We start from the raw sequence: 22,922 nt of genomic DNA on the forward strand, positions 1-22,922 counted from the left end.
GTTTGAAGGAAGAACGTAGAGCAAAAGACTAGTTAAGGGTTGATAGTGACTAGGATGGGGTGGCATTGGAAAGAGTGAGGAGTGGCTGGCGAGCTGACATCACTTGCTGATTGATTAGCTGTGGAAGGTGAGGAAGAGAAGGGTCAAGAATTGTTCTTTTTTTTAAAATTTTTTTATGGTTTTTATTTTTATTTTTGAGAGACAGAGACAGTGCGAGCAGGGGAAGGTCAGAGAGAGAGGGAAATACAGAATCTGAAACAGGCTCTAGGCTCTGTGCTGGCTGTCAGCACAGAGCCTGATGCAGGGCTAGAACCCACGAACTGTGAGATCATGACCTGAGCCGAAGCTGGACATTTAACCAACTGAGCCACCCAGGCGTCCCAAGAATTGTTCTTTTTGATAAGACTGTTGATAGTATCACAGATATGCACAAAAATGCCTTTATGTTTTAGAGATTCAAACTGAAGAATTTGAGTTAAATGTCACAATGCCTATACTTTACTTTTTTAAATGTTTATTTTTGACAGAGAGAAAGAGAGACAGAGTGTGAGCAGGGGAGGGGCAGAGACAGAGGAAGACACAGAATCTGAAGCAGGCTCCAGGCTCCTCACTGACAGCACAGAGCCCAACTCAAGATCATGACTGGAGCTGAAGTCAGACGCCCAACCAACTGAGCACCTAGGTGCCTGACAGTGACTATACTTCAAAATAGTTCAATTTAAAAAAGTAGGTAAAAGAAGTACAATAGATGTTGAGTCTATTGGTGTTATTTAAACTATTTGCTCTACTTTTCAGTATGTTTGAGTTTTATAACAAAAGGTGCTTTTTTAAAAAATGACTTTAGATTTTTAGTTTGAGCAATGAGGTGAAGCCATTTACTGAAATAGAAAAGGCTGGGAGAAGCAGGTTTGAGGGTGGAGGGAATTAAGAGGTTTATCTAAGTTTAGTATGAAAAGCCCGTTACACACCCAAAAGGAGATGTTATGAATGTGGAGATGGGTAAGTTTACAGCACAGGGAAGAGTCAGAGTTAGTGTGGGAGAGATTGCTAGATTTCTACCCAATACCCACTTTCTTTTTCTTCTTCTATAACAGAACCCTGATATTTAGCTAGGTATAATGATAAATAAAATAAAGACTATATTTCCCAGCCTTCCTGGCAACTAACTGTGGCCATATGACTAAGTTGTAGATAATAAGGTACAAGTGGAAGTTTTGTAAAGAAACTAGAAAGCCCCCTTAAACTTCAGCTGGGAAGTGAACATTTTTGTCCTGCTGATTTTCTGCTATCTGCAATCTGGAATGTTTATGATGTGGCTGGATCCCCAGAAGCCATGTTGAAAAAATGAAGTGCCCTGGAGGATGGACACCAAGGTCTGAGATAATGAAACAGGTGAAAGGAAGTCCTCTGGGCCTCTGATGGCAATCAAGCCACAGTACAGGTCTTAGTTTGTTTTCCTTCAAACTGGTACATCAAATATGCTTCCTTATGGGGCACCTGGGTAGCTCAGTCAGTTAAGCATCTGACTACAGCTCAGGTGATGATTTCATGGTTCGTGGGTTCAAGCCCCATGTCACTGACAGTGAAGAGGCTGCTTGGGATTCTTCCTCCCCCGCTACTCTCTCAAAATAAATAAATAAACTTAAAAAAATATATATGTCCTTACATATTGAATAAATATCCTTGTATATTGAATTTCATTTAGTATTGATAAAAGAGCACAAACTTTTATTTTGTTTAAGCCACTATTATTTGCGCTTTTGCTGGTAAATACAACCTAATCCACCAAACTAATCCTAAGGGCTAAAATTAGAGATAACAATTTGAGAGTCAATATCATATATATGATATTTAAAACGGTGGGATTGGTGAGATTACCAAGGAGAGATTATAGACAGAGGCCTGAAATCAAGCCTTGGAATCAATCAATATGTCGAAACCAGACATAAAAGGTAGGACCAAAAAAAGAGGGATGAGGTAGAGTGGAATAAGTGGAAAACCAGCAGAGTGTGCTATCGACAGAAGTCAACAGCACAAATGATTTCTGAAAGGAAGGAGATTGAACTATGTCAAATACTACTGAGAAGTGAAGATGAGGACAGAGAATTAGCCGTTAGATTTAGCAAAACGGAAGTCACTAATGACCTTGATAAGAGCCCTTTCAGCAGAGTGAAGACAGCCCTATTGAAGCAACTAAAGAGTATTGGAGGAGAGAAGGTTGAGGTGGTAAATATACATCTCTTTTGAGATGTTTTACTATGAAGAGGAGCGGAGAGGAGGTAATGGGTTTAAGGAAGAATTTAAGATGGGCAATATTGAGGCAGGCAGGTGGACTGATGGGAGTGATCCACTAAAGGGGAGAACGGATAATGCAGGCAGAAGTGAATAATTACAGAAGTGAAGTCCTTGAGAAGGAAGACAAGATGGAATCCAGAGCACACCAAGAAGGTCGCCTCTGCCAGATATTGACCTATGGGAGTGTAGTTCCAGAAAAATGGAGGAGGCAAAATCTAATTGTGTGATGTTCAAGAGTGAACGTGGACCTAAAAGTACATAATTAAATAGCATTAGTGATTGCCTCTGTGTAATACAGGATTTGGGATGACTTTTTTTCCCCTGTGCTTCTTTATGTATTTCTGTGGAACTGCACATTTTCTAAGAGTACTTACTACTATCATAATTAGAAAAAACTTGGAAAAAACAAAAGAAAAGTGTGTTTATTTCTATCTGTCTGGGAACTAGGCCTCACCCTTGGGGACAGAGAAAGTATAGCAAAGACACAGAAGTGACCCTGCAGGAAAGCCTTATGCATAATGAAATTGGTCTTCTTTTTCAATCTCTAGTCCCCTCTCTGTTGAGATCTACTAACCAGAAATATTCCAGCAGGCAAAACACAATGGTAGAGTCATTGTAGTTGTTCAGTATTGTGGCTGGCCCAGGCTCAGTAGGTGGGCAGACAATAGGAATGAGACATCACAAGCAGGTGAGCCTTGGACGTTTAGGTAGATAGGCAGTTAGCACTAGAACTAACAGCCAGCCCACTCAAGTTCAAAAGCAGAACTGATAGGACTGGAAGCAGGTTTGGAAAAACAAAGCTAAGCCCCAGTAGGACCCATTATGGTGCTCCATTACCAGAGGTCTCACATTAAGGAAGGGGCTCCATGCTGGTTATTGCCAAGTGAAGTTTCATGTACATTATAGAGATGCACTCAGAGGATTGAAGGAAGAAAACTCTCATCATGCAGCTGGGAACATGCCTTCCATTACCAGACCATTCATCTGTCATGCATTATGCATTAAGATATTTATAATTCCTAATTATACTGGAGTTAAAAAAAGATATTTATAATCCCACAATTACCTTATGAACAGCACAATTACATTGTGTTATATTTTGTTTGTTTTAAAAGCACTGGGTTTTTAAATGGAAATATTTAAAATAAACCACATTTAAAATGATGTTTATTACTGTTTATTTTTTTAACTAATAGACTACTTTTTAGAACAGCTTAAAAAATTTTTTATGTTATTTATTTTTGAGAGACAGAGAGAGAGACAGTGTGAGCAGGGGAGGGTCAGAGAGAGAAGGAGAAACAGAATCTGAAGACAGGCTCCACGCTCTGAGCTAGCTGTCAGCACAGAGCTCGACGCAGGGCTCCAACCCCCAAACTCTGAGATCATGACCTGAGCCGAAGCCAGACTCTCAACCAACTGAGCCACCCAGGTGCCCCTAGAACAGTTTTTTATTGACAGAAAAATTGAGCAAATAGTACAGAGTTCCCACGTCCTGCCCTATCCCATTTGCACACAGTTTTTCCCATTGTTAATATTTCGTGTTAGTATGGTATATATTTGTTACAACTGATGAACCAATATTGACTCATAATTACTAACTGACGTCCATAATTTATCTTAAGTTTTGCTCTTTGTGTTGAACATATCTAAAGGATTTTGGCAAATGCACATATATTCACCATACAATAGCATACAGACTAGCTTTGTTGCTTCAAAAATCCCCTATGTTTGACCTGTTCACCTCTCATCCCTTACCCTTGGGCCATTGGCAACCACTGATCTTTTTAGTGTCTCCATAGTTTTGCTTTTTCCAGGATGTCATGAAGTTGGAATCATACACTATGTGGAATTTCCAGACAGGCTTTCTTCACTTAGCAAGATGCATTTAAGCTTCCTCCATGTCTTTCCCTGGTTGATGGCTCAATATTTCATATCACAGAAGAGTGATCATGTGGTTATTTGTCTGGATGTACCACACTGATTTATCCATTCACCTAATGAAAGATACTTTCGTTGCTTCCAAGTTTTAGCAATTATAAACAAAGCTGCTATAAATATCTGTGTGCAGGTTTTTGTGTGAACATAAGTTTTCAATTCATTTGGGTAAAATCAAATGGTAAGAGTATGTTTAGTTTTGCAGGAAACCATCAAATTGTCTTCTAAAGTGGCTGTACCAGGGAGTCTGGGTGGCTAAGTCGATTAAGAGTCCAACTCTTGGTTTTGGCTCAGGTCATGATCTCATGGTTTGTTAGTTCAAGCCCTGTGTCAGGCTCTCAGCTAACAGTGTGGATCTTGTTTGGGATTCTCTCTCCCCCTCTCTCTTTGCCCCTCCCCCACTCACGCATGGGCTGTCTCTTTTTCAAAATAAATAAAGTTAAAAAATAATCTATAAAAATTTTTAAAAATAAAGTGGTTGTACCATTTTGCATTTCATCAGCAATGAATGAGAGTTTCTTTTGCTCCAAACCCTTACCAGCACTTGGTGTTGCCAATGTTCTGGATTTCAGCTGTTTTAATAGGTATGTAGTGGTATATTTCCTTTTAATTTGTAATTCCCTAATGGCATATTATGTTAAGGATCTTTTCATGTGAGTATTTGTCATCTGCATATCTTCTTTAGTGATGTATCTGCTCAGATCTTTTGCCCACTTTTTTACTTCTTAATTGGGTTGTTTGCTTCCTTGTTTTGAGTTTTAAGAAGTTTTAAAAAATATCTTGGATACAAATTCTTTCACAGATATGTGTTTTGCAAATATTTTCTTTGGTCCGTGTCTTAGTTTTTCATTCTTTTAACATTTATTTATATACAAAGAGCCTCAAAAATTGCAAATAACTCAGGCCTTTACTAACTTCTAAGGAAGTAGAGATGAAATAGGTCATCCAGAGAGAATTTTGTGGACCTGTTTGGCCATGAGATGTGGGGGCTTTTAGCCACACTGACCAGCAGTCAATGGAGAACAAGTAAGACAAAGAAATAGTAATATCTCCTTACATAGGCCCAACACAAGGCATTCTACATACATTATTCCACAACTACCTTATGAAATAGGTCAGATCATTTTGATGTGAAGAACCTATAAAATCTATTCAGGATCAAACAAGTTAAGCAAACATGGAAGAATTGGGACTCAAATAACCACTTGATACCATGCAGCCAGATGGAAGGCAGGTCTTACAAAGGATGGACAACAGAGCAAACCACTACACCGAGAGGTGCCAAAGCTACTCTGGGCAGGTGTTGAGATCTAAGAGGCTCTCATCTAGAAGGAGATCCTCTTCCATTAGGATGGATCCAGGCTACTTAATTTGAAGCAAGGTCACAATGAGCAGCTGGGGATATAGAGAATGAGATCTCATCCATGAGTCAGAAGAAAAGCTAACATGAAGAGAGAATTATAGCTTCAGACAAGCAGGCCAGGGCCCAGTTTAAGGCCACAAACAGACCCAGGGGTCTGGAACCAAAATGAAGAAAGCCCAGTGCTGCAATGTCACGGGCATTCAAGAGGGCCCATCGTGAAGGTGGTGAGGATGGCCAGATCATTATAGGATCCTAGAACAACAGAACAAGTTCCTTCTCAAGCCCCTGGTTGGTGGATCTGAGCCTGTCTCTTCAGGGACAAGCTCAGGTTCTGCACACATGGCTAAGGTTTCAAGTTAAATGTCCTGAGAGCCTGCCATTGTGAGAAGCAATAAAAAGCTCCAAGGAAGGCAGACGCTCCAAGCAGAAGCCCAAGCTATAGGCCAGCACTTGAGGAAGAAAGCCGAAATCCCAATTATCAGAAGTGAGGACCAATGTCAAGGCTGTTTGATGCTTGTTCTCAGTGCTGAGCTAGAGATTCTGAAACTCCTGTGACTTCACGAGTCACCCCAGAGATGAGTACAAGGCTGAGCCTAAAGGTGGAGCCATGTGAGCTCGACTACAGACAAGGGTGTGACGGAGGGAGGTAGCTTACCTGGCCCTGGGACACCACCGAGAGGAAGACCTGGGCAACAGATTCCACAGACGAGTCAACTCTGTTTTTCCTTCCACTTAAATTCCTCAAACTGCATGCTCAGCTTCATCAGGAGTCAGGTGCGCCATGCTTGATGCACTAGAAATGTTCCTGAAAAACAATATATAAACTGAATTTTTGTGTATTGATTGATATTTTAAGAGACCTAGAGGGATATGTTGTTTAAAGGAAATAATACAATGAATCACTTTGTAATATAAATTATTACCTCTTAGTTGTTGTTATCATTATTATTTATAAATTTGGTTTCAATCCATTGGATTTTCTTAAATAGAACATACTTTTAATCTGCTATTTTTCTATCAGAGAGTAATATATAAGAATAACACTTATATGTCATTAATATACATTAACATATCATAATATGCTATGTAATATATAAATATAATATACGTAAGTACATAATATATGTTAATTGTATGTGAGAATCTGACATTTCCCAAAAAGTAACAGGTGCTACTAATAATCTTGATTTTGGCAAGGTTTCAGTTTTAATCCTTACAATATATTCATTAAACTAAAAAAACATGGTCTAAACCCATAGTTCCTAACCCTGACAGTATAGAGAATTAAACTGTAAATAATTAAAGAATGCAGATTTCTGGGCCCCACCTCTTGAGCTTCTGATTCAATGGGGAACATAAAAAGGCACTAGGGACTTTCCAATGGAAACTTGTGGTTTAGAATCCTTTGTGCAGCCATAGAGACTGAGACTGGATTGAAATTAACCCAGGGATGACTGTACTGCTTGTTCCAAGCCTACATGTGCCCACCAAGTTCCAAGTTCCACCAGTGTCCATGGGAAAGAGATTTCCAGCTTACAATGAACACAGTGATCCCACACTGAGGCTGCTGATCTAATGAGGTGGTCTCCAGAGTCAAGGGTAAGCAATTGTCCTGCAGCCTGATATGGGAGGCCCTCATCACAGCAGGTCCCTGGGCTCTGGGGATAGGCCTTTAGGTAGGAGGCAGGATGTGTCACTTGTGCCCAAGGCGTTATGAGTTTTGTGTAGAATTCTAACTGAAGAGTTTTATACGCACTCATATCTTATCTAAAAATTACTAAGAGAGGGGCACCTGGGTGGCTCAGTCAATTAAGTGTCAGACTCTTGATTTCGCCTCAGGTCATGATCTCATGGCCCTGCTTTGGGCTCTGCAATGGCATCAAGGACCCTGCTTGAGATTCTCTCTCTCCCTCTCTCTGCCCTTCCCCCCTTTGCATATGTATTCTCTTTCTCTCTCAAAATAAAGAAAGAAAAATTACTAGGAGAAAACTGAATATGTCCCAGTGGTAAGCAGAATAATGCCCCATGCCCAAAATAATGTCCATGTCCTACTCCCTGAAACTGTGATCATGTTAGGCTACAGGCAAAAACACATGATTTCTAATCAGCAGACTTTGAGATAGGGAAATTATCCTGGAATATCTGGGCAGGGCCAACAAAATAACAAGTTTCCTTTTTTAAGCAGAAAGAGGGAGATAAGAAAGAGAGCCAGAGAGGGCACAGTGTGAGTAGGACTCCACATTGCTGGAAAAATGGGGCCACAAAAGCCAAGGAATGCGGGCAGCTCCGGAAGCAGGAAAAGGCAAGAAGTAGAGCCAGAATGGTTGTGCTAACAACTTGATTCTAGACCAGTGAGACCCATGTCAGACTTCTGACTTCCCAAACTATAAAATAATCAATTTGTGTTGTTTCAAGCCACTACATTTGTGGTAATTTATTTTACAATGAAAATAGAAAACTAATACAGCACCCATGACCAAGTTAATTTTTTTTCCCTTTAGAATCCAAGAAAAGGAAAACTACAACTTAAAATTTGACCGCCTGTCACCTCTCTGTACTGTAAGGCCCTGAACGTCATCTCTAATAGTTTACTTTTCTTCTCTTCAAAGAGACAAAGAAGATTCTGTATCTAAGGTGACCAGGCTCATTTATTGGGCCAAGTTTTTAATATAGTATGATAGGATTGTTGTGAGATCCAGGATCCATATTTTAAATGTCTCCCTTGGTGTCTCTAGCATGCAAGCAGGTTTTCAAATCACTGGTCTAAAATTTAAATTCTAAACCACATAATTACAAGTGGCTGCATGCCTGGAGAATGAGTATAGTGGATTATTATTAACCTGGGAGGACATAACAAATGTGGTGTCCACAGAGATCAGGGCCGGTGATGTAACATCTCATCAGTGACCTGAATAATGGAATGGCCAGCATGCTCATTAAATGTGACTGTGGTACCAAAATGGAAAACAGGTGGAGGAGGGCATTTTAATGAATTAATGAGGGTTGTTAGGATGGAGAGCATATTGATTCAAAGGACAGGTGACAGCAGAGTGAGGAAGAGCCAGAGGAATTGCTCAGAATTGAATGAAGCTCAGTGAAGGCAAATGCAGAATAATACATACACATTCTGTAGAAGGGAAGGAAATAGCACAATAACAGGCGGGGTAAGGGAAGAGGGAAGAGGGTAAAATTAGAAAAGGATCTCAGGGTAAGACGGAGCACAGAACAGGAGGGAGCAGGGAGTGCTGGGGGGAGGGTGGGATGCAGGAAGACCGCTCAGCCTGGCCTCACATTCTCATAGGGCCTGAAATGTAGAAATCTGACATCACTCTGTCTGATAAAGATATTCCTTTATTAACATAGATACATAAAGCTCACCCACAGTTTTAAATCCCATTTTTGCAGTTTTTCCTTTTTCGATATATTGGGAGCCTCCAAAAATGAAAGTGGCCTGGATGTGTCTGACTCAAGATCATGGTGGATCACAAGATTCAATCAGGACTGTATTTTATGAGGCAAGTGTAAGTGTATATACAGCTGCAGAATATATTTGGAGGAGCTCGCAAGGAACAGCAAGCAGCCTCTAGCAAGCATAGTTCTGGGAATTAGAATCCAGAGAGGAAAGGAGATGTGCTTTGTTTTTCCTGAGAAAATATTAATAGGCACTTTTTAAATATTCTCTTTGTCCCCTAGAGTTCTACATGCACATAGTGTACAACGTCACATAGTGCTACAAAACTTGTCATGAAAAACAGCAATCCCCTCTCCCCCTCACCTTTTCCCACACTTAAGCCTCTTTCTTTTGGTATTTATCTCCAGGTCTCCAGATTAACAAGCTTGAAATGCCATTCCTTCCTCTTTCAATGTTAGCCATTATCTGATTTGTGTCCAGGATAGAAGATAAGGTGTCTTTCCTCCCACTGCTCCCACCATACACGTTCATCCTTCCCCATCCTCCATTCTTCCTGTTTCATGATGTCCTCATCAATGTTTATATTGCAGTGGCTATAAAACACCACCCACAGCTGAGCCACGGTAAATCGTGAAAAGTTCCTTTCCTGCACACCTTTTTGTTGTCCTTGGAGCTAATAACTCTCTAACTTTTTGTTTGCTTCATTTTCTACGCATTTAAATGTCAATGTCTGTCAATGTCTGCTCTCAAGACATTCAGAATCTTTTGGTACTCCAACAATTTCACCAGTCTCCCCCTAGATCTCTCCCAACGCCTTCTAATGCACTACAGCCTGAACCTGATGCAGAGCTTTCATCTTGGAATCTCTCTTCATGGTCATCCCAGGGGTACTTCCCCTCTGGGCAAGCTCTGGTGTCCTCTGTCCTCTTTAATTATTTGCTTCATGTTTTGTCAAATGTGCTGGGAACTTCCTGGGGCAGAGGCACAGGAGAAAAATTCTTGAGAATTTGTATGTCTGAAACTTTCGAAAAAAAATTTTTAATGTTTATTTATTTTGAGAGAGAGAGAGAAATGGGAGTGTGGGGAGGGGCAGAGAGAGAGAGGGAGAGAGAGGAGAGAGCTCCCAGCAGGCTTCATGCTGCCAGCACAGAGCTCTATATGGGGCCCAATCTCACAAAACATGAATCCAAGAGTCAGATGCTCAACCGACTGAGCCAACCAGGAACCTCTGAAACATTCTTAATCCAGCCTGACACTTGGTAGATAGTTTGGGCTGGGTATAGAGTTTTAAACTGGAAATCATTTTCTTGGAGAATTTTGAAGGCTGTTGTCATCTGGCCTCTGGGTTTGCTATTGAGAAGCCTGAAACCATTGTAATTCATCCCCCTCTACAGAGGAGTGATTTTCTCCTCCTCTTTGGAAGCTTGTTGTCTTCATTGTTCTGAGATTTCACACTGGTGTGTCTTGGTGTGGGTCTATTTTCATTGTGTAGGCTTTGATGGACCTTTCATTTCAGAAACATATGCTTCTCTGTTGTGGGAAATATTTTTCAATTATGTCTTTAATGGTGGCCTCTCCTCTGGTTCCTCTGTTCTCTCTTTTTAGAATTCCTATTTTCATAAATTAGATCTCTGTCCTGGATTCCTCACTTTTCTAATCTTTATTTATTTCTCTTTTGCTCTAATTTCAGAGACTTACTCTTCTTAATTTTCTAAACCTTTTATTGAATTTTAATTTTTATTATCCTATTTCTAATTTCCAAGGGGTCTAATATTTGTTCCTGGATATTCCTTTTTCTAATGTCATATATTTATTTGATGTTTACATATCTTAGTTCTGAGGATTCTTTAAAGTTTATTTATTTATTTTGAAAGAGAGAGAGAACAAGTAGGGGATTGGGATCGAAAGAGAGGGAGAGAGAGGATCCCAACCAGGATCTGCCCTGTCAGTGCAGAGCCCCATGCGGAACTCAAACCCACAAAATGTGAGATCATGCCCTGAGCCAAAATCAAGAGTCAGATGCTTAACTGACTGAGACACCCAGGTGCCCCAGCTTTTAGGATATTAATCAGAGGGTATTGGATGCTTTCTTCAACCTGCATGATTTCTTTTTTCTCTAAGTTGCTTTCTTCTTTTCATTTTGGTCTCTATATTTCATGTAAGAGACTTTTCTCCATGTCTAGTAAACCTTGATTGTCTGCTCTATTTAAGAACATGGGCTGAAAACACTGAGTGGAAGTTCTGAGCCTTAGGGGCTTATTGACCAGAGGCTCCACCATACATTCTAGCTGAGGTGTTTGCTTGGAGGACTCCCAAATCAGTGCCTTTGTTTTTCCTCCTGGAGAGACCAAACTCCCCAGAGAGAACTCTTACAGGCTTATATCCAAAGACATCATTCTGGCTGCAGGCACTGGGGAAACACAGCAAGGAAGGAGCTGTGGATCTCCACCTATCCACTTTATGCCTCTGTTTTCAGTATGGCACCCAGTCCTCATCTCTGCCCGATGTCCTCCAATCTACAGACCTCTGATCTAGTCTTTCTGTGGTGCGTACTGGCCTGGCTCTGCAGAGAGTGGGACGGGGAGATCTGGGAGTCTAATTGCTTTCTAAAGAGAGTTTGAACCACCCCTTATGGTTTTGCATGCCCCCACCTCACTGCCAGAGGTCTCCGGGGCTGCCAATTTCTGAGCCTTTGGGAAATTCTGGTGGGTTTCTTGAATTTCCCCACTACTCAATTAGGATTCCCTTTTCTCCTGTCTACAGTGTCATGGCCACATTTCTTACTTTTCAGCTTTTGAAATGTTGTTGCTATAAGGAGTTAAAAATTTTTAATTGCTCTTACTTCTTTCCTTTCATCTTACTGAGGCTTTAGAAAAAAGCAAAAAAGATGTGTGCAGTCCAATCCTCCCTCTTTACCTAGAAGATTTACTTCTCACTCTCCTTTTTCCTGTAGTTTTAATTTTTAATCAATATTTATTTACTAATTATTATTCCTTGTTTTGCTTTTTACATTAAGATAATCCGGCTGCCTTTTTCAAAGCAGCTATAAGAGCTCAGCATGTAGAAACCACAGAATAATGATGAGACTCTTGAAGGCTTTAAGGGCTTCCAAATGCTGACGTGTGTAGTTGGGACATGTATGTGCATGTGTATTTGCCAAGGAGACACCTGCAGCCTACCTGGGGAAGGTAATACACCACGAATGATGACCCAGGACCAGTAAATAGTAATGCATCTCTAAGAAGGAAACTAAGTAGGTCAAAATGAGTCATCACCCATAGTGTGACACTTCTCTACCTCAGCCTGGAGAAAAATTTCTTTGGTTGGACCCTTGAGTTATCCCACTTATAATTAATTCTCTGAAGCAGTTGTCTCCGATTTTTTTTATTGTACATCCTTATAAGGAAAACGTCTTTGACACTCTCCCTCAAATATGTCAATGTATTTATTTGCAAATTATACATGTCTTATAATATTAATATTATATAGAGCAGTAATACATATGTAAGTAGAAATTTTTAAAGGATGTCATAGAAAATAAATAAAATTAGAAGTTCTAATATTTCCTTTCAGTACCCCCAGTGAATCGTCTCTTGCAAACCATGGAATTCTCAACCAGGATGAGAATTGGAGCTCCTGGGAAGGTTTTTCAGAACTCCTACCGAGGCCCAGTGTCTATATTCTGAATCAGAACTTCTGAGGGTGGGACCCTGACAAGGGTATTTTGAAAAAGTTTCCTTGCTGATTCCCACACTTAAGCAGTGTGCCTCTACTTAAGAAATACAGATCTAAAGATTTAAAAATTAGAGGTCTTAAAAAAGTGTTAGTAGTAGTTAAAATGCAAAGATCAGGCAATTAAAACAGGGGAAATGCATAGTTTGATTAAATATCTGCATTATCACATGACCTCAAAAACCTTAACTCCATTGTTTCTTTTGTGTCTGTCCTTTCCCTTACCTTTTATTTATTTATTTATTTATTTATTTATTTATTTATTTATTTATTTTGTAATGTTTATTTGGGGTGGGCGCAGAGAGAGAGAAAGAGACAGAGAATCAGAGAGGCTCGGCACAGAGTGGGACATGGGGCTCCCACAGACCATGAGGTCACGACCTGAGCCAAAACCAAGAGTCCGACCCTTAACCAACTGAGCCACCCAGATGCCCCTTTCCCTTTTTAGCATGATTTTAACTTTTCTATTTTAAGATAGTTATCCATTGTAGAAAGTAGAGATTGGCAAAAAGAAAAAAAATAATAAAAACTCAGTAATCCTACCCTTCCAAGATAACACTTAAAATCTCTATCTGTGGCCTTCCAAATCTTTATGCCAACGAACACTTGAAACACTGGGGTCATACATGCTGTTTTTAACCTGGCTTTTTTTCACTTGGTAATTGTATATTGTTTCATGACAATAAGAATGAAATTTCCAGCAGAGCAATGAACCCAGTGAGAAGCATGCACAAAGTAGGTTGTGAGGCTGGAGGTCCCCTGTGCCCAGATGACCTGCTGGCCCCCTCCCCAACCCTCCGGAGTCATCCTTTCCCATCCTCCCTCTGGTCCTCCCTTAGCATCTTTTACTTTGCCTTCTACATGCCCTTTCTCTTCCTCTTTTCTTTTACCTTCCACCCCCATCTCTCTTCACTAAAGCAACCAAGGACAAGGGTTAATATTTGACAGAATAAACATCCAGATAATTTGACAACTGATGCGCAAAAAGGGAGCTGAAGAGACAGCTGCAACCCCTCTGCAAAGGGGATTTTTCAGAGCAAGCCCAGGCAAGAGCCCTCTGTTCTTGATGACTATCTGTGATTTCCACTTGGGAGATTATTCCCAAGTTATTATTAAAGGTGCTTATTTACCTTGCAGGCAAGGTGTGGCCAGAGGCAGCCTGGGGTGGCCAGGTGGTCAGAGAAGAGACATTTCAGGGAAATGGCGTTTCTGGAATTTAAACTAAGGGAAATGGTACAGTTGACACAAGGCTGGGACTAAGAAGGAGGTGGGCATGATGATCCAGAACAACCTGGCTGCTGTTCTTCTACCTGGAGGGTAATCGGTTTCCCCACTGGTGTTTTAAAACCAGTTGCCGAAAACCAGTTCCTCTTGCTCTGGGTGGCAAGAATCAGCTGAGTGCTGGTTACCCTCTCACAGCTCCTCAGCCTACTGCCAAAGAAATTTCCATCTATTTATTAACCCACTGGTAGTGAGGAGAGTTTCTGAACTGTGAAACTTCTTTGGGCTGGTATGAAAGAAAGTAAGCACTTGTCACCACAATAGAGCTGAACTGTGTTTTCTAGCTGCTGTGGAAAGTTATTGTTTTCATTAAATGCAAATCTTTGCCCCCAAACCAATAATGTTCTTGGAGATGAAATGGTCATTGGCTCCATTGACCATGAGAGGCTACGTTAGCTAGCTCTCTAAAGGCACCCTGCTATGGAAGGTTCTAGAAAATGAGGAGAAAGTGAATTGTTCTCCACCCCAAACCCCAGCAGCAGCTTATCTGCTATCTGTTGGAGGAGGGTGGGGGAGAAGGACGTAGCATGCCTGTGCTTATGAAATCTTGTCAGAGGGACAGCAATTAAGGGCTTCAACAGAAGTGTTAGTCACAGTGGGTGGAACACTCCCTGTCATCCTGCTGAGGCAGAGCCAGAGCAGTTCATGTGAGTCGGGGAGACGGAGGGCCCCCAACACAACCTCTCCCTTTTTCCAGCAACAGCCACTCAATAAGCAGCATTTACCATGTGTACAAGGTCAGAAAGGAGGCGAGAAGTAGGGTGGAAATATTTTGACATAAGTATGTCCACAAAGAAGGATGTCTTACAGGAAGACTATCTCTAGCCTATGGCAGAGTTGAAACCAAAGAAAAAAAGATTTTTTTTCCCCCATTTGAGAAAGAATGGAAAATTCTTCCTTCCCTATAAGGAAACAAACCTTAACATGGAGTGGCACCTGACCTTCCGTCATTAGTGACTCATTCCTTTGTGTATTATGGACAGCCTGGCATTTAAGGGGCCTATATCAAAATGAAGATGCTTTATATGAGGGAAGCCAGGGATTCTTACTGAAATCAGAATCCTTGAGAGGACTTTTACATGCAGACTCCTGCAATACACACACACATGGTCTATGCCACTAACCCCTACTATGACCATGACCTTTAGCCAATATGTGATTGTCCAATTCTGTGATGTTTTGGTCATCTCAGGGTACTATGACAAAATACCATAGACTGGGTGACTTAACCAATAGACGTTTATTTCTCACAGTTCTGAAGGGTGGAAGTCCAAGATCCATGTGCCAACACACTCAGTTTCTGGTAAGAACCCTTCCTAACTTGTAGATGACCACTTTCTTGCTGTGTCCTCATCCAGCCTTTTATTCGGTGTATACACATGGAAGGAACAAGATCTCTCTGTGTTCCTCTTCTTATAAAGATACTTATCCCATCATGAAGATCCCACCTTCAAGACCTCATCTAAATGTAATTATATTTCAAAGGCTCCACCTCCAAATCCCATCGCCCTAGGGATCAGGGCTATAATGTGTGAATTTGGGGGAAACACAAGCATTCAGCTCTTATCATCTGGCTTCTGACAGGACCTTGCAGTACTTAACTTTAGTTCCTGTTTTTGAGTTTAGAAAATGATTTCCACTGAAGATGACGATTTGGTTGCCTCAGCCAGAACCAATAGTTGAGAATGAAAGCAGTGGAGAACTGGTAATAGTTGTTTTTTAATATTTTGACACCTCAAAGGGGAGTGAGTATATATGAGTCCACACCGTTGCTTTTCTCCACTGAATCTATGGCTTTCTCCTATATCCTGCCTCTTTCTTCTCCCCTACTTCCTCTGCTAATACATTCCCTTTCTTCTTACCCTTTTCAAGAGGCCAACATTTAAGAATGTGATTTGTGTTTATGTTATGCTTAATGGCTTTGTGTTTTCTTTTTTTTTAATTTCTTAATGTTTATATTTTGAGAGATAGAGTACAAGCAGCGGAAGGGCAGAGAGAAAGAGGAAGACACAGAATCAGAAGCAGACTCCAGGCTCTGAGCTGTCAACAGAGAGCCCGACATGGGGCTTGGACCCATGAACCATGAGATCACGATCTGAGCTGAAGTTGGACACTTAATCAGACCAAACCACCCAGGCGCCCCTTGTTTTCTTTACATAACATAGGTTTAATATTTTACTTGAGGGTGTATTTACTTTAGTATGTAGGTTATTTTTACTTGATATGCTAGTGGCTATGACAGGAGAAAATGTCCTGACCCCTGTTTCAAGACCTTAAGATTAAAGGGGTCATGTATCAGGTACTAAGGGTCATAGGACCACCTATAGAGTGTGAGAAGGCAATAAGAGGTGAGTTGGGGCTCGAAAAACCAAGACCAAGGACAGGATTCTTCTACCTCCTGGTTTTACAAAGAATAAGCTTCTGTTATGCTAAAGTCAGTCCTGGTCAATAACCTACTATGGAAAAACAGCAGCCAAAGATGCCACAGGTTGCTCTCTATTTTTATTCTACCTGAGATTTCCCTTGTAAGGGAAGCGGTGAAATGGAACCTAGAGTCATTCTATGGGTTTGGGACAACACAGTGTGCCTCTCCTATCTGCTGGCCCTGTTTCCCCCACCTAAACACATATATATGAAATCAAATTGAAATTAACACTAAGGACCCTGCAGCGGGTAAAGGAAGTACTATGGGGCCATGTAGGCAAAGTATGTCGATAGAAGAAAGGAGAACGTAGGTTCTCTAGGTGTTGAGGAATGCTTTAGGTGATTAAGTTACTTGTATTTTTAAGCCTCTGCTGGCCAAACCATCTTCTCCCTGAATTGGGGATGCCACCACAAGCTACCCACTAGACTGCCTATCACCTCTCAGCTCCACACAGGAGCTCAGGAGGTACAAAAAGAATAACCAAAGTGCCTGAGCCACTCACCTCCTCAGACCAACAAGGCTTTGTCTTCTGGTCTGAGGCCATTTCTGGAGATCAGCATGTGACAGAGCCGCAATGTCCGGTCACTCTGTCAGCTCTCTGAAGTTCCTCCTTTTTTTTTCCTTCTTCTAACCTCATAAACAATGACTGTTAAAGGTCTCACTGTCTACAGAGTCTGAGCCATGTTTAGCTTTAGTTACAAGAAAATTCTCCATTCTCCAAAATAGTGGTCAAAATATTTTCTCTTATGAATAGGAATTTTACTCCCTATGAGATGAATTGTTTAATATAGTATTCACCATTTGTTTTTGTTCTCTGTAGTTGAAATTCATAGCAAACTTAAGGTCACCCAAGAAATAGACAAGGAACTTCTTGATAAAGGGGGGAAGTAACCAAGTCGTTGAAAGCAAGAAGTAGCTTAGTTCTGCAGTTTCTTCTCTCATATGTATGATCCCACCCCAGAAGAAAAGAATAATAGGAACAACAAAGATCAACACATTATGTAACTCAGTTTCCCCAACTGTCCTAAGAAAACTTTTGCATTCCCTGTCCCATCCCTGACACACACAGAATTCTTAATAGGAAATTAAAGCAGAGAAATCTGTGTCAAGCCAGGAGTTTCATGCTGCCATTTAGACAAAAGAGAGCCAGCTCTTGCTGTCTTTGGGAAGTGCCTTTTGTCTAAATGGCAGGTATCACACCCTTTCCTAATTTATCTTCTATAAATTAATGTCTAAAAGTGACATTTAAAAACAACAGAGAAAAAGATGGATTATTCGACACATAATATTGGCCACATGGGAAAAATAATAAAAGTAGAACAAAGTCCACATGAAGCAGAGATTTTTAAATGTAAAATTGAAAACCTAAAAGGACCAGGAAAAGCTGGGTTACATTTTTAATAGTTTTTTAATAATTTCTGGAGTGAATAAGTATTATATAACACCAAGAAGCCATAAAAGATTCCACTATGTAAAAGTGTCAGATTCAACTACATAAAATTAAAAACAAAACAAACAAACAAAAAAAAGACCCGCATGGGAAAAACCACCAGAAACAAAGCCAAAAGATGAATAGCACAAAGGGGGAAAAAGTGAGGATAATTTCTTTCAGATAAAAACAACTTCAAATATTTAATTTTCAAAGTACCAAAACCCAATAGAGTACATTCAAAAGGATACAAGCAGATAGTTTACCAAAAAATGAAAATAAAAAATACAGAAATGGCCCATGAACATATAAAAAGATGCACAACCTTAAGTATAATAAAAGGAAAGGAAATTTATATTACACTGATATACCATTTTTCCCCTATCAGATTGACAAAGAACAAGAAATTTGAAGACCTACTTTGTGAGCAGGGCTATAAGGAAACAAGCAAACTGCTAATGAAAACGCAAACCAGTGCAGTATCAACAGAAGGCAATTTAACAACATCTTTCAACTTCCAAATATACATAATCTTTGACCAGCAATTCTGCCTGTAGGAATTGGTCTCACAGAAATATTTACATAGGGGCGCCTGGGTGACTCAGTCAGTCAAACGTCCGACTTTGGCTCAGGTTATGATTTCACGGTTTGTGGGTTCGAGCCCCTCGTGGAGCTCTGTGCTGACAGCTTGCACGGAGCCTGGAGCCTGCTTCAGATTCTGTGTCTCCCTCTTTCTCTGCACCTCCCTTGCTTGCACTCTCTCCCTGTCTCTCAAAAATAAATTTTAAAAAACCTGCATAGATTGAAAAAGAAGGATGTTTAAAGTCATTCATAGTAGCTGTAGGTGAATGGATTACCTTGTAGCTGTAAAAGAAAAGTAAGGAGGTTCTGTAGGTACTGGTTTGGAAGCATCCCCAAGATTTTTTAAATTTATTTTTTATTTTTTAATTTACATCCAAGTTGGTTAGCATATAGTGCAATAATGATTTCAGGAGTAGAATCCAGTGATTCATCCCTTATGTATAACACCCAGTGCTCATCCCAACAAGTGTTTTCCTTAATGCCCCTTGCCCATTTAGCCATCCCATTACCCACAACCCCTCTAGCAACCCTCAGTTTGTTCTCTATACTTAAGAGTCTCTTATGTTTTGTCACCCTTCCTGTTTTTATATTATTTTTGCTTCCCTTTCCCTATGTTCATTTGTTTTGTATCTTAAATTCCTCATAAGAGTAAACTCATATGATATTTGTCTTTGTCTGACTAATTTCGCTTAGCATAATATCTTCTAGTTCCACCCACATTATTGCAAATGGCAAGATTTCACTTTTTCTGATTGCCAAGTAATATTCATTGTATATATATATATACCACATCGTCTTTATCCATTCATCTGTCTATAGATATTTGGGCTCTTTCTATACTTTGGCCATTGCTGATAGCACTGCTATAAACATTGGGGTGCATGTGCCCCTTCAAAACAGCACACCTGTATCCCTTGGATAAATACCTACTAGGGCAGTTGCTGGGTTATAGGGTAATTCTATTTTTAATTTTTTGAGGAACCTTGATACTGTTTTCCAGAGTGGCTGCACCAGTTTACATTCCCCCCAGCAGTGCAAAGGAGTTCCTCTTTCTCTGTATCCTTGCCAACATTTGTTGTTGCCAGAGTTGTTAATTTTAGCCATTTTGACTGGGGTGAGGTGGTATCTCATTGTGGTTTGGATTTGTATTTCCCTGATGATGAGTGATGTTGAGCAGTTTTCATGTGTCTGTTAGCCATCTGGATGTCTTCTTTGGAAAAGTGTCTATTCGTGGCTTTGGCCCATTTCTTTACTGCATTCTTTGATTTTTGGGTATTGAGTCTGATAAGTTCTTTACAGATTTTGGATACTAACCTTTTCTCTGATATTTCATTTGCAAATATCTTCTCCCACTCCATTGGTTGCCTTTTAGTTTTGCTGGTTGTTTCTTTTGTTTTTCCCAACAGTTCATTTTTGCTTTTGTTTCCCTTGCCTCCAGAGACGGCTGGAGTTAAGAAGTTGCTTCAGCAGAGGTCAAAGAGGGTGTTGCCTGCTTTCTCCTCTAGGATTTTGATGTCTTCCTGTCTTACATTTAAGTCTTTTATCCATTTTGAGTTTATTTTTGTGTATGGGGTAAGAAAGTCGTCCAGGTTCATTCTTCTGCATGTCACTGTCCAATTTTCCCAACACCATTTTTTCTTCAGACTTTCTTTATTCCATTGGATATTCTTTCCTGCTTTGTCAAAGATTAGTTGGCCATATGTTTCTGGGTCCATTTCTGGATTCATTATTATGTTCCATTGATGTAAGTGTCTGTTTTTGTGCCAGTACTGTACTGTCTCGATGATTACGGCTTTGTGATACATCTTGAAATCTGGGATTGTGCTGCCTCCTGCTTTCACTTTCTTTTTCAGGATTGCTTTGGCTCTTCAGGGTCTTTTCTGGATCCATACAAACTTTAGAATTATTTCTTCTAGTTCTGTGAAGAATACTGGTGTTATTTTGATAGGGATTGCATTAAGTATGTAGATTGCTTTGGGCATATTGACATTTTAACAATATTTATGCTTCTAATCCATGAGCATTAAATATTTCCCTATTTTTTGTGTCTGCCTCAATTTCTTTCATAAACTTTCCATAGTTTTTGGTGTATAGATTTTTCACCTCTTTGGTTAGGCTTATTCCTAGGTATTTTATGGTTTTTGGTGTAATTGTAAATGGGATCGATTCCTTGATTTCTCTTTCTGTTGCTTCATTATTGGTGTAAAGAAATGCAACTGATTTCTGTGCATTGATATTATATCCTGTGACTTTGTGGAATTCATGGATCAGTTCTAGCAGGTTTTTGGTGGAATCTTTTGGGTTTTCCACGTAGAGTATCATGTGGTCTGCAAAGGGTGAAAGTTTGACTTCCTCCTTGATGATTTGGTTGCCTTTTATTTTTTCATGTTGTCTGATTGCTGACATTAGGATTTCCAATACTATGTTGAATAACTGGCAGAAGTGGACATCCCTGTCGTGTTCCTGGCCTTCGGGGGGGAGTTCTCAGTTTTTCCCCATTGAGGATGATATTAGCAGTGGGTCTCTACATTGTTTGATTTGTGGATATTGAATCAGTCTTGCATCCCAGGTATAAATCCCACTTGATCATGGTGAATAATTATTTTAATGTATTGTTGGATCTGGTTGGTTAGTATCTTGTTGGAAATTTTTGCATCTATGTTCATCAGGGAAATAGGTCTGTAGTTCTCCTTTTTAGTGAGGTCTTTGTCTGGTTTTGAAATCACCCAAGATGTTTTGTTAGACAAAGAAAAACAAGACCACAGTGTGAATATGTTTAAAAATATTCTAAGAATTTATTTATTTAAGAATTTTCAGGAGTACCGGGGTGGCTCAGTTGGTTGAGTGTCTGACTTCGGCTCAGGTCATGATCTCATGGTTTGTGGGTTTGAGCTCCGCACCAGCCATTGTGCTGACAGCTTAGAGCCTGGAGCCTGCTTTGGATTCTCTTTCTCCCTCTCTATTTTCCCCTCCACCGCTCATGCTCTGTTTCTTTCTCTCTCTCTCTCTCTCTCTCTCTCTCTCTCTCTCTCAAAAATAAATAAACGTTAAAAAATTTGTTTTAATTAAAAAATTTCTTTTCAGAAATTATACCAAAAGATCCATTACCCTGGGTTTTCTCTAGGGAAGGAAATTGGATGGCTGGGCAACAGAAATAGGACGAACACTTTTTATTGGATATTCTTTTGTACCTTCTGAATGTAAATGTGTTACCGTCTCAAAAATAAAATGTTATAGGGGCTCCTGGGGGGCTCAGTCAGTTAAGCATTCGACTTCGGCTCAGGTCATGATCTCACAGTCCGTGGGTTCAAGACCCAGACTTGATATTTTTTATTTAAATATTTTTTATTTTTAAACATTTTTATTAAAAAAAATAAAATAAAATATTATAATGAATAAAGATACAATAACCATGAGCTTGAATAAGCTTCAGAAAGGATAAGGAGGATTGCAAATTTTATATTTTGTGATTTCACTTCAATTTGAAAAAAGCAATGAACAATATTTCCAACAGGAAAATAAAAGCAAGCCTATTCCTCTGTGAGTGTGTCTATCTTGGGGCATGACACTCCCTTCATGTGCTGGTAAAGGATTAAAAACTGATTTCTAGAGGAAAACACTGATTTGCAGCATTTGTCAATTTCTGTGACATCACTTAATACAGAAGTGGAACAGGGCACAAAAAGTTTGCTTTGTGAACCAACACATTCCAGCTCTAGTTCGCCACTGGCGTCTACCCAGTTACGGAAACGGGAACCTTGGGAAACATCCTTGAATTCTTGGAACCTTCTTGTCTACTCCCCTCTCCTTATTACCAATTGTGTTGTCACTAACCAATCCACTCTTCCTCCTCTGAGTAGAAGTCTCATATTTGGGGATGGATTCTTTCCCTAGGGGGTTTTTCCTAATTGGCCTAATGCAACATACAAGTTGCTACCCATTGGTGCATAGATATATTTATCACTTGAGACAACTGGGTGGATTCTGAGAAGTCTGTAGCCCCAAGGTTCTTGTTTTGAACTGTTCCAGTTTGTGAGCCTTATGGGCATTGTTACTTGTCGAAAAGATTGGGAGGCCCTGGCCTAAGGCAATCACGACCTTTCATTCCCCTCATTACTGACTGACTCCGGACCTCGAGGCTTAGTCCGTTAGTGCATAGTATTCACTAGTCATAAGATTAGCCCAAATATGGACCCATGATCAACTCAGGGCAATGATAGTTAAGACCCAATTTGCTGGAGGCATTTAATGAGTTTCCTAGTCTTCAGAGAGTAATAGGAAGATATGATCTCTCTCTCTCTTCCTCATGCAGATAAGACCTGGAATTGCTGCAGCCACCTTGTCGAACAGCTGGAACATAGAGCCAGCAAAGGACAGAGGGCCATACAGATGGCCAGAGCCAAAGCACTCCACTCCATTTCTGGTTTTCCTGTGCTGTAAACCAATAAATTTACTGTTCAAGACACTT

The 22,922-nt window shown here is 40.1% G+C and overlaps 1 long non-coding RNA gene across 1 annotated transcript; it reads left to right on the forward strand.

Moving 5' to 3' along the window:
• The first annotated feature begins 602 nt into the window (after positions 1-602).
• On the forward strand, positions 603-22,922 carry LOC115290780. The gene is made up of 4 exons (XR_003908191.1): positions 603-726; positions 15,272-15,321; positions 15,645-15,723; positions 22,767-22,922. It is a non-coding gene; the product is annotated as an uncharacterized LOC115290780 (long non-coding RNA).

This window comes from Suricata suricatta, chromosome 4 (genome assembly GCF_006229205.1).
Source record: "Suricata suricatta isolate VVHF042 chromosome 4, meerkat_22Aug2017_6uvM2_HiC, whole genome shotgun sequence".
NCBI classification, from domain to species: Eukaryota; Metazoa; Chordata; class Mammalia; order Carnivora; family Herpestidae; genus Suricata; species Suricata suricatta.